Source organism: Lygodium microphyllum, chromosome 9 (genome assembly GCF_053477565.2).
Source record: "Lygodium microphyllum isolate KBCC chromosome 9, Lygodium_microphyllum_v1.1.10, whole genome shotgun sequence".
Lineage (NCBI taxonomy): Eukaryota > Viridiplantae > Streptophyta > Polypodiopsida > Schizaeales > Lygodiaceae > Lygodium > Lygodium microphyllum.
Window position 1 is genome coordinate 29323858 of NC_141143.1, and position 12075 is coordinate 29335932.

The following is a 12075-nucleotide window of genomic DNA, read 5'->3' on the forward strand; positions in this document are numbered from 1 at the left end:
CGCATGATTTACACACACAGTCATAAACTGGACTGCTCTCATACCATCTTTACTACGAATCCGTACATAAGCAAATCCATCATCCATTACTTTCATCTCCATGCACATCTCTGTGATGAATTAATGGCTATCCTAGGATTATGGGGTAAGAGCATGAATCCTGCAGAAAGAAATGGAAATCCTCCTCTACATCTCCAATAGAAATCCTGACACTGGGACAAGCAGTATACAAATCACCTGCAGTGTTGTTGGCGGCTCTCATACGCCACCCATGCTCTGCATCCATAAGCCATCTATTACTTTCATAAACTCCACGAACTATGAGATTAATCTCTGAATCATGATCCACCAAAGAAACATAAGGCACCTGTTTCTCTCCAATTTTTACCATTGTTTCTGTAGTTGCCCTAGCCCAATGACTGCGTGAAAAGTGACTACGCGGTACCAAGATAGGCTCATTAGTTTCAGCATAATGCATAGGCTGAACTCTCTTCTTTGTCTGCGGAAAAACAAAAGCATTCTCAACCATAACCTCATCCTTATCCAACTCCCCAATCAAAACTCTCTGTGTATCAGTAGTAGGCAATGTATGTCTTCTCCTCTTCAGGACTTCTTGGAACTGATCTTGAAACTCTCTTTTCGAGATGCCCAAAACCTCAGAAATAGTAAAAGTCACCTCACTGCCAAGTATCTTATCATTAAAGATTTTATTCATGTCCATAGATGTCTCAATATCGGACATTAATCTAAATCCTGGCTACTTTCTCTATCTAGGTTCCTACCTCTTTTCTTTCTTTTGAGCATCCTCCATTTGTCGTTCTGGCTGTGGTCTCGAAAATGGCCCTGCAGTAGGTGGAGTAACAAACTCACCCCCTCTAGTCTTTTTAGCTGCATTTGGATTCTCTTCATCTCTCTTACGCTTTGCCTTTATTTTCGTGCATTGATGGTTCAATAACTAGAAATCATAGCTTCAAAACGTCAATTTTACTATTCTGAGAATCTCAAGCATTTTTTGTTGCATCGCCAATAGAAGATAAACTGCCAAAGAATCAAGATAAGAAAAATGATAAAGATGTAGAAAAGAAAACTCTCTCAGGACTCGGATGCTCGCAGTGAAATGGGGAATAGAAGAACATAACCACTTCTAATTACCACTCTAAAGACAAATACCCCCTCTTCTTTGCCTGTCGCTTGATGAAAAGGAAGAGATTATTAAAATGGTGCCCTCCTAGAAGCAAAAACAATTTGGTATCAAGATAGAGAATGCTCCAAAATCACCTACGAAGTATTTGATTTGTCTTGAAGAGAAATTCTTGAAGAGCATGGAACAAGAATTGAAGTCTATGGTCTGCTCTGGAAGCCATAGCCATGTCTTCTTCTCAATACCCAAATCTGGAGCCTCAACGTACTGCTATGATCTAAGATTATAAGTCTGAAGTAGGATTTCCCCTCTTTCAATCACCTGGCTTCGCGGCGCAGGAATCCGTGATCAGATCGCCAAGATACAGAATTAGATAGTCTCCCCTAAAGTCGTCGACTTCTCAATTGGAAACCAAGGCCAATTAACTCTTAATTAAGAGTTTAATCTTTTAGACTCCCAAAGGGAGTTTCCATTGCTAAATGTATGCCCCAGTAAGTTCTTTTCATAATTCACAAAATGCAACTATCTTTCTGTGTACTAACCCAATCTCCCTTATAGTGTATATTCATATTTTCCGATGTACCTTCTAACAATCTCTCTTACATTTATTCCAACGCTCATATAGATGCCACTAGAATATTCAGTTTTCGTTGCTTATTTCATTGTACATTTTGATTGTAAAACATGGCCATATATATAGAGGCATTCTATACTCTTGGACCTTTACTTTTAGCCTAAATGGTGAAATCAAATCGCCTAAAGGAATAACACTAGTTATATTCGCTATTGAAAAGCTCTTTATGAGTAAGTCTACACCATGCGATTTCAGTCGGGCAAGGATAGGGTCCATGTTTTGCAAGAGTAGATTACGAGATCTCATTGGTTAGACGTGGATCGCGAATCCATTAAACCCTAACCTAGGCCAAGCATTTAGCTTTGACCACTCACAATTGTTGTTCCGATGAAAGTCACGGTGGAATAAAATTTGTGGCTGCAAGCTGAGTTATTCTACATGCACGAGAGAGATATAGAGAGAGAGAGAGAGAGAGAGAGCGAGCGAGCGACAGTGTAACATTTGGACTGCTGTAAAAAGGAAGGAAGACCCACATAGAGTCAGTCAGTTCGCTTCATGGCCAGCTCCCCCCTGCACGTCTTCTACGTTAAGGACGTAGCTTCTGTGGCCATTAGTGCAGATCCGGGCCCGACTCGGTGGGTATCACTGAGTTTGAGGGAACGAGAGGTAATGCAATCAGAAATATGTGGTTAGGATGGGGACGGTAGTATTACTCAGGCGGTGCTTACAGATCATCATGTGCAGAGGTGGAGGCTTGCGTGAGTAGCCTTTCCGCAGTTTTACGTCCTGGGATAGAGGTGGTCTGCTAGCCGAGGTGTAGCCACCGCAATCAGGGGAGATGCCATGCAAATGGTGACACCGAAGAGCTCGGACATATCTAATTGGTAACTCGGGTCTCGGAGAGACCAGTCGAAGGCATGGACGAGGGTGGCGAGCACGGTTTGGACGACGGTGATAGCTAGGGGCATCCCTGGGCAGCCGCGGCGGCCGGACCCAAAGGGCAAAAGCTGGAAGTGGTGGCCTTTGACGTCAAAGCTGCTACCCACAAAGCGGTCTGGGCAGAACTCGGATGGCCTGTGCCAGGAGGCCTCGTCCCTGCCGATGGCCCACACATTGACCAGCAGCCGAGTGTTGGCGGGGATGTGGAATCCCGCGATCTCACAAGCTTGGGTGGAAAGGTGGGGAAACATGAGAGGCCCTCCTGGGTGCAGCCGCATTGTCTCCTTCACCACTGCCTGTAGGAAGGGCAGCTTCGGCAGGTCCGACTCCTCCACCATCCGATACTTCCCCACCACTGCGTCTATCTCGGCCCGTAGCTTGTCCATGTCGCTGGGGTGCTTTAGTAGCTCCGCCATGCCCCATTCAACCGTGATGGTTGACGTGTCGACACCAGCGCCGAACATGTCCTGCATGTGGTAGCACATTAAGTAACCCCATTCGATATTGAGAACGATATTAGGCGTCCGTCGTATGATCATACGAGCAGGCAAATGCATCAAGAGGAAAAGCCTAACACCTAGTTATCAGCCACTCTTTTCTGACTTATTATGCATGCATGCGTGGAACACCTCAAAGAGATCAAGGGCAGATCATAGCGAGAGATGATCAGGGACGGAGGTGCTACGTACGTATAGGACGGCTTTGACGTTGTCGTCCGTGATCTTTCTGTCGGCGGAGCTGCTCTGCAGGCAGAGCAAGAGATCCAAGAGGTCGGTTCGGCGATTGGGCGATGTCCCCGACGTGTGGTCGTCGGAGGATGATCTTCGGCGAGAATCATCGGCGCGGCGGCGGTCCAGGACGCCTTGAAGGACTGCGTCGCTCTTCTTGGAGAGTGCCTTCATCTCGCGGACGCAGCCCTGGAGGTCGAGCCACCGCAGGTAAGGCAGGACGTCGCCTATGTTGAAGGTCCCCAGGAGCTTCGACAGGTTGTACATGACCACCTCGGAGAAGTCGACGCCCGGCACGACGGAGGCCAGCTCGCGGGCGTTCATGCCGATGGTCATGCGGAAGATGACGTTGCAGAGCATGGAGAAGAGCTTGGACCGGAGCTCCAAGGGAGCGCCGGCGTCGTCCCGGATGGAGCGCACCACAGCCGCCATCTCCTCAGCCCGGACGGGCCTGAACTCGTTCATGCGCTTGGGGCCGAACATCTCCAGGACGCAGATCTGCCGGACTTGCCGCCAGTAGCGGCCGTAGGGCGAGCACAACATGTCCGTGCAGCCGTAGAAGATGTGCTCTCCCGCCGCCGTCCAGGGCCGCGTCGCGAACGTCATGTCGTGCGTCTTCAGGACCTCCCTCGCCAGCTCCGGCGACGACACCACGATCGTCGGGGCCGACCCCAGGCGCAGGTAAATGAGCGGGCCGTTCTTCTTCGCCAGCTGGTACAGGGCCTGGTGCGGCAGCTGGTCCCGCCGGGCCAGCAGGTGGAGGTGCCCCAGGATCGGCAGCGCGCCCGGCGGCGGGGGCGGCAGCCGCACCCTCCTCTGCCCCGACTGGCGCAGCCTTGTGAATGGTGTCCACACGCTATTGGTGTACAGCAGCAGCACTGCTACCGCAGTGCACACTAGAGCCGCGCCGACAGCTAGCACCTGCGCTATGCTCCAGGGAGCAGTACTGCGCCCAGCGATCTCGGTGACTACGGTGCTCGCCCACGAATAAGCCATCTGTAATCCTTCCTCTCTCTCTCGACCCCTCTCTCTCGGGCTCCCTCTCTCCAATGCTTACTACTATTACAGCGCTAGCAATGTAGTATATTTGCGTCGTAGGGCGACGCCTTACTATTAGCAGAACAAAGCAGTATGCTCAATCTCCCACCAGAGTGAACGAAGAAGTTGCCTCCTGCTGTCACATTAAGGTACCGCGTTGTCACGGACTCTCTACTGTGCCTTTATATTCGTCTCATCTCTGGACATGCAAGTCGATGGGAGACCCGGTCCAGTCCCGTAGTCATCGACATTCCGATAGGTAGTGGAACGTGAGAATAAGCGAAAGTCTCCGATTCACTTTGATCAGAGGCCCACGGGGGCTCTCTCCCGGTGAGCTCAACATGAGGGATCTACAAATTGCTCGCGCTTCTATTGGCTTTCCGCCAACGGGTTAGGAGGAAATCCCCACAAATTTACAAATCCCACGGGCTTTGAGAAAACATTTGCATTACCTCCATTCCACTTTGGTAGTAGTCTATCATGTTTGGCGCCCCTTTTATGCCCTTTTCTGTGAACAATCTAACAAAGGAATGATTGCACAAGCTCGAAAAGGTGATGAGTTGAATAGGTTTATGGGCAAGTTGATCACTCTTGGTTAAAAATTGCAAGAATGCAAACCCAAAATTCTAGGGTAAATGGAGCTATACTTTTGGCCGGCCAATTGAAACATACCATGCCAATGGTAATAAAAAATGGCATTTTAGTGCATTTGTATTGACTCGAACTCCAAAATAGCGAGTGGAATTGAGTTATGCCTTCAAACTACCTTTTTGAGTATTCTAGTGACAAAACCGACATTTAATATAAATTTCAAATATCAAAATTTGTTGCTTTGCAAACTTTCCTTCATTTTTACCGATTGAGAAAAAGGATCTTCATGAGCACTGCATCACATAGAAACCCTCTAACCTCTTTGCAATACCAGCAATGGACAAATCATTCTAAGATCCTTCGAAGATCACAAGAGTAATGACCCACTTTTACTAAAATACTGGAAATATGCAAGATTGTTTCTTCAACTAGGGCAAAAGATCAAGTGGAAGAAATATTCAAATAGCATGTGGCTCCGGTTATATCTACTTGACAACCAACAAGAATAGAACCTTCTATGGCGTCACTATAAGACCAATTTTAACATGAAAGTTGTATAGTTATTAACATGGAGAAGTTAAACGCACTTCACTAGTCAGATGGAGGAATAAAAAATCTTCATGAATTACAAAGTAGATTGTTTGGACAAACCACTATTTGGTCGACGTGCAAGAAAAAACGATTCAAGTGTTGAAAGGGACATATACATAGATTTGCATGTGTGTTCAATGTGCATATGATGTAAATGCAACAAACATGAGTACCACTAAAATGCATTCTTTAAGCATTCCCCAACATTGGATCTTTGAACAATTTTCACTATTTAACCATCTCCTAGGGATTCGAGCATTTTGAGTAGACACAAGCAACACAAGGTGTATGTACCCTATTTGACCATCATCCATCACTTGAATTTATATTTCATGCACGTGCATGTGTATATGCCTATATGTGTGTGCACCTATGTTCATGCATGAATGGATATGCACATTGTGTGTTTTTCTATATGTATGTGTGTACGTGAGTGCGTGAACATATAATACATCGACGTTTATAGTTTCATTACCCACTATTCAAGGAGGATATGATACTATCCTTCTAATAGTGGACATGGTTACCAAGATAGCTCATGTTATTCTGGTAAAATCAACCCATAAAGCTTCTAACATTGCAAGAATCTTCATCAAGGAGATACATGGGCTCCTAAATAGAATCATAGAAGTATGTTAGCTATCTCATACTTATAAATATCCTTTAAAGGATCTCTTAAATATTATTTATATATATTTTTAACATACAAAAGAGTGTTATATAAAGGGGTTATTTATAGATTGAATAGAAAAGGGTTGTATTTTATTCACTCAAAATTCATAGATAAGGGTATTAAAAATATGGTTTGATTTCAAATGCACGTGATATAGAGGATATCCTCAAGAGTATATCAAAGAGCAATGAGTGACTCCCCCAAGTATATACATTATATTTTCCAAAATGACATAAATTCTATTGGACCTTTGCTTGAATTTAGCATCATTTACCTTCCATAGTCCAATAATCTATTTTAATCACAATCAATGCATCTCTCCATATCTCAAGTCTTCTTATCTCTAGTTATGCACAATTGTAACGCCTTCTCTAGCTCAGTATATTTTCCCCATAAATGATTTATGCTCTAGGAAGAGATGTCCTAAATCCCATATGCACAGTGAAACAGAATGCTACTATCCACCTACTATAAATGGTGCACAAATCAGATGTTGGATGTGTGATGCGTAGTGAGCGTTGAAAGGTCCCCAAGAACAAAAGAACTCTATTAAAGCTCATAAAATAAGAAGAAGGTTTTGCACAACATGAGGCAAAAAGTCAAATTGGGTACAATCTTCCCCCATGCCTTGTGTGAGCACTTCACAAGGCATGTATTTATAAATTTATTCATCTCAAAGCTAAAAAATAGTCCAATTTACAATTAGCATGCTTTTAGCTTTTGTGTTTGCTTTTATCCAAATAATAAATAAAGCGGTTGGGTGGCCGAGCTGTGCCCAAATACAATGTCGAATAATGAAATATTTAAACCGAGCGCCTATGCACATACAAAATAATAAATGTCTGTCAAGCATTTTAATAAATAAATGTACCTAGATAAATAGTAGCGCCACGCCTTTAATAATAAGGCGTGTGTCCATAAAAAATGACAATTTCTTGTAGATAATCTGAATACACACTATCGCCCAACCAGTGCTTCCCAACACCACCACTGTGTCTACTCTACACATCAACTGAAGCATTCACAATTGTTAGAAAATAATAAAATTAAATAAAAAAAAGTGAATACCTAGCAGTCTTTAGCTACAAAATAAATAGGTTGGAACTCTGTCCTAACCTTAATTTAATACGAGTGCACTCTAAACTCATAAATGTCCATTAATTTAAATATTTATTTTGTGGAATCACCCGCTATGGAATCACCCACGTGCACATTAAATTAACATGACCCTCGAAAAGGACAGGCGTTCCCATCAACTTCTTGCACAAGGAATCCACCTTGTGTACAAGCCCCGTCAAATAAATATAGTTTTACAGAATCCATCTCAAAACCTCACAGAATCCACCATGGAATAAAAACCTCATGGAATCCACTGTGGAATATTTCTCCTAGCATCATACCACCTTAGGGTGGGATAACAATTTTTCTCAATTGCTATTAGCTCAATGTGGAGCTAGCAGTGAGGGGTAAGCACTTAGGTTATGGGCGTGCATCCATTGGGCTTCTTCAACAGGATGATTTTTAAATTTAACCAAATATCTAGAGTATCTACAGCTAGTTCTAGTGGTCATAAAGTCTATATCTAGAATAGTTTTAGGTTCAAGTATTTCAGTTTCTTCTTCTAACAAAGGAGGGTTTTCATAGAGAGGGTGGACATGTAATTGGCCTCTAAAAGGTCGTAATAAACTGATATGAAAAGTAATGTGGATTTTTCAATGTGGAGGTAGTTCTAATTTGAATGCACTGTCATTAATCTTGTGAATTATTTTGAAAGGTCCATAAAATCTAGGGGCTAACTTAATAACAGGGTGTTTCTCAGCATTTTGTAATCTTCTCTTTTCAATGTGTAACCAAACATAATCATCAACATTGAAACTCATGGCTTTTCTTCTCTTGTTAGCTTGTTTTGTGTATGATTGCTAGGCTTTCGCAATCATGTCTTTGACTTTAGTAAAAATAGTAGCATGTGTATTGGCAATATCATCAACAGCTTTAACTTTGTTTGACAATGATGTAACAGGTGTAGGCAATCTATGTCCATAAATGATTTGAAAAGATGCTTTTTGTGTAGATGTATGTGGTGTTTTATTGTATGCAAATTGAAGTAAATGCAAATGTGTATCCCATGTTCATGATTTTGAAATTGTGTATGCACGCAAAAGACCTAGAGTTGTACTGTTAGTAGCTTCTGTTTGCCCATTGATTTTAGGATAAAATGCAGATGAGAAATCAATCTTAGTATCTAAATTAGCAAAAAAATAGTCCAAAAATGATTACAAAAGCTAGAAAATCATGATTAAAAATAATAACTTTTGGCAAACCATGTTAGTGAAAATAGTCTTCAAAAACAATTGTGCAGCTTGAGTTGTAGTTGATGTTTTCTTGCATGGAAGGAAATATGCTTGTTTGCTAAATCAATCTACAATACAATAGTCCAAATCATATCATGATTAGCTTGGGTGTTGGGTGTTAGGCAAACCAGTTATAAAATCCATTGAAATATGTTCCCATGGTCGTTTAGGAATTGGTAAAGGCATTAATAAACCATATGTCTTACCATAGTGTCACTTGACTCGTTGAAAAATTAAACACTTAGATACAAAGTTAGAAACATTAAATTCCATGTGTACCCACTAAAATTAATCTTCAATCAATGTACGTAAAGTAGAAATAATATCTCTATGGCTTTGATATGGGGGACAATGAATTTTGTGCAACACAAATTATCTAAATGGAACTGTGACACACAATCTTTTCTCATAAAACATAAATCCATCATAATAAGACAAAGAATCAATTGGAATCCTGTTATTAGCAACTAATTTATTCCAATCATCTTGAAAACTGGGGTATTGGTCATATGTATCTTTCATAGGGGTGAGGGAATCAAAAGATAGAACGGAAATATTATGGATACTTGGTCTTCTACTTAGGGCATCGACAACAACATTCTCTTTTCCGGGTTGATATTGGATAAGTGGATGAAAAATTTGAATGAAAGTAGCCCATTTTATGACGGTCAGAGATTTGTGGATGACTAAGGAGATGTTTAATACTTTGTTGGTCAGTTTTGATCATGAATTCAGATCCCATTAGATAGTGTTTCCATTGATGTAAGGCATGTACTATAGCTAACACTTTCTTGTCATAGGTAGAATACTTCAGTTCAGAGGGTTTAAATTTGCAACTAGAATAGGCTATGGGATGTAAATCTTGCATAAGGACAGCTCCTATTCTTGATTCGCTAGCATCATTGACTACTAGAAAGAATGGCCAATTAAAGTCAAGTAATTGCAAAACAGATGCATGTGTTAAAGCATGTCTCAATAAATCAAAAGACTTTTCCTGATTATCAGACCAATGACATACAACACCTTTCTTTAATAATTTTGTTAAAGGTAATACAAGTAATGAAAAATTTCTCACAAATTTTCTATAAAAGCCAGCAAGACCTAAGAAAGAATGTAACTCATGCATATTTTTAGGGATTGGCCAATTCAAAATTGCTTCTATCTTTTAAGGATTAACTTGAATACCATTAGATGAAACAATATGTCATAAATATTCAATGTGGGTTTGGAAATATTTCATCAAAGAAAACAATTGCACAATGCTGATATTTCAAAAATATTCGATTCATCATACGATTGAATGTGGCTAGTGCATTAGTCAAACCAAAAGGCATAACAAGGAATTCAAAATGACCAAATTGAGTTCTAAATGCAATTTTAAAAATGTCACATGTATCCAATCATACTTGATGATATCCAGATTTATAATCTATCTTGCTAAAAATAATGGCTCCTTCTAGTTTATCCATGAGGTTGTCTACCCTAGGGATCGGATATCTTGATGCTAGGAGGCATATTTCACGATGGATTCTGTGCCACGGTGGATTCCGTGAGGTTTTACGGTGGATTCGTGCAAGAAGTTGATGGGCACGCCTGTCCTTTTCGGGCGTTTCATTAATTTAGTGTGTACATGAGTGATTCCATAGCGGGTGATTCCGCAAAATGCATATTAAATTAATAAACATTTATGAGTTTAGAGTGCGCACTCATAATAAATTAAGGTTAGGATTGATTTCTAACTAGTTGATTTATTTATGTAGCTGAAAACTGCTAGGTATTCACTTTTGTCGATTTAATTGTATTATTTTACTAACGATTGTGAATGCTTCAGTTGATGTGTAGAGATAGCAGCAGTGGCAGAGGAATGCATTAGAGGATAGCGAGTATTCGATTTATCACTTATATTTTGATGGGTGCATACATTAGGCATGGTGCCTATATTTTGTCGCGCCTATTTATTGAGGCGTTGGATATTTATTTATTATTTTGTATGCGCATGGGCGCACGATTATGTTATTTGTACTTGGACATTGCATTGGGTATGCCAGACTCTTTAAGCATCGCCCGTTAGCTTTATTCCTATTTTGTGCTAAAGCAAACTCAAAAGCTAAAAGCTTGCTATTTTGTAATTTGGGCTATTATTTGAGCTTGAAGATGATTAATACATAAAATACATGCTTTGTGGAGCGCTCAGACAAGGCATGGGGGGGGAGATTGCACCCAATTGGTCTCTTGTTCATGTCGTGCATGCTTTTTACCTTGAGTTTTGTGTAAAAAGTAGAGTTCTATTGTTCTTGGGGACCTTCCGGCATTCACTACGCGAGTGTACAACATCCGATCTGCGCACCAGTGGTATCAGAGCGAAGCTAAGATCAAGAGCTTCCAATCGCTACCCAACTTGTGCGAAGGCGGAGCTCCTGGAACGATCAAGCTCTACGGTCAATCTCGTCGCAAATGGTTGATACAGATGGATTCCTGGTGATCAAGAACCTCTGTTTCCATCATCAGATCACAAAGGACCGGCCTGCAGCAGCGGAGGACCACTCCTACATCCTCCTCTTCAAGTCGTCAAGAACTAGAGATAAGTCTCAATTTCTATAAGCTTAAAAGCTTAAAACCTAAAGACTACAAAGCTTAGTATTAAGCTTTAATAAGCTTAATACTATAAATTTCATCTCGGGCGGCGTCAGTATCTTTTCGTCGTGTTCAAATGCATCGACAGCATGCCGCGTTACTTGAAAATCGACTAGGCTTATTAAAGCCTTAAACTACACTACTAAGCTAAATCATCCAAGCTTTCAAGTCACACAGAATTTACAAAGTCTTCCAAGTTCAAGTTCTGCAAGTCAGATAAATCAACCAAGTTCTGCAAGTCTTGGTACTCTGCAAATCACATAAGTCTGCAACTCTACAAGTCAGACAAGTCACCTGAAGTCAAAACTGACTTCTGTTCAAAACTCATTGGTGCACAGATCGGACGCTGTATGCTCGCGTAGTGAATGCCGAAAGGTCCCCAAGAATAATAAACTCTACTTTTTGCACAAGTTACAAGGTAAAAAGCATGAACAACAAGAGCAAGAGACCAATTGGGCGCAATCTCCCCCCATGCCTTGTGTGAGTGCTCCACAAAGCATGTATTTTATGTATATTTCATCTTCATGCTCAATAATAGCCCAATTTATAAAAATATAGCAAGCTTTTAGCTTTTGAGTTTGCTTTAACACAAAAATAGGAATAAAGCTAATGGACGGTGCCCAAAGAGTCTGGCACGCCCAATACAATGTCCAAATAGAAATAACATAACCGTGTATCCATGGGCATACAAAATAATACTAAATAATCGATGCCTCAATAAATAGGCATGACAAAATATAGGCGTGGCGCCTATCAAAATATAATCCATAAATCGAATACTAACCTTAATTTATTACGAGTGCACACTCTAAACT

At 41.3% G+C, this 12075-nt stretch overlaps 1 pseudogene; it reads right to left on the reverse strand.

Moving 5' to 3' along the window:
* Positions 1-2165: 2165 nt before the first annotated feature.
* Positions 2166-4552, reverse strand: LOC148030906 (cytochrome P450 71AU50 pseudogene; annotated as a pseudogene).
* Positions 4553-12075: the final 7523 nt, after the last annotated feature.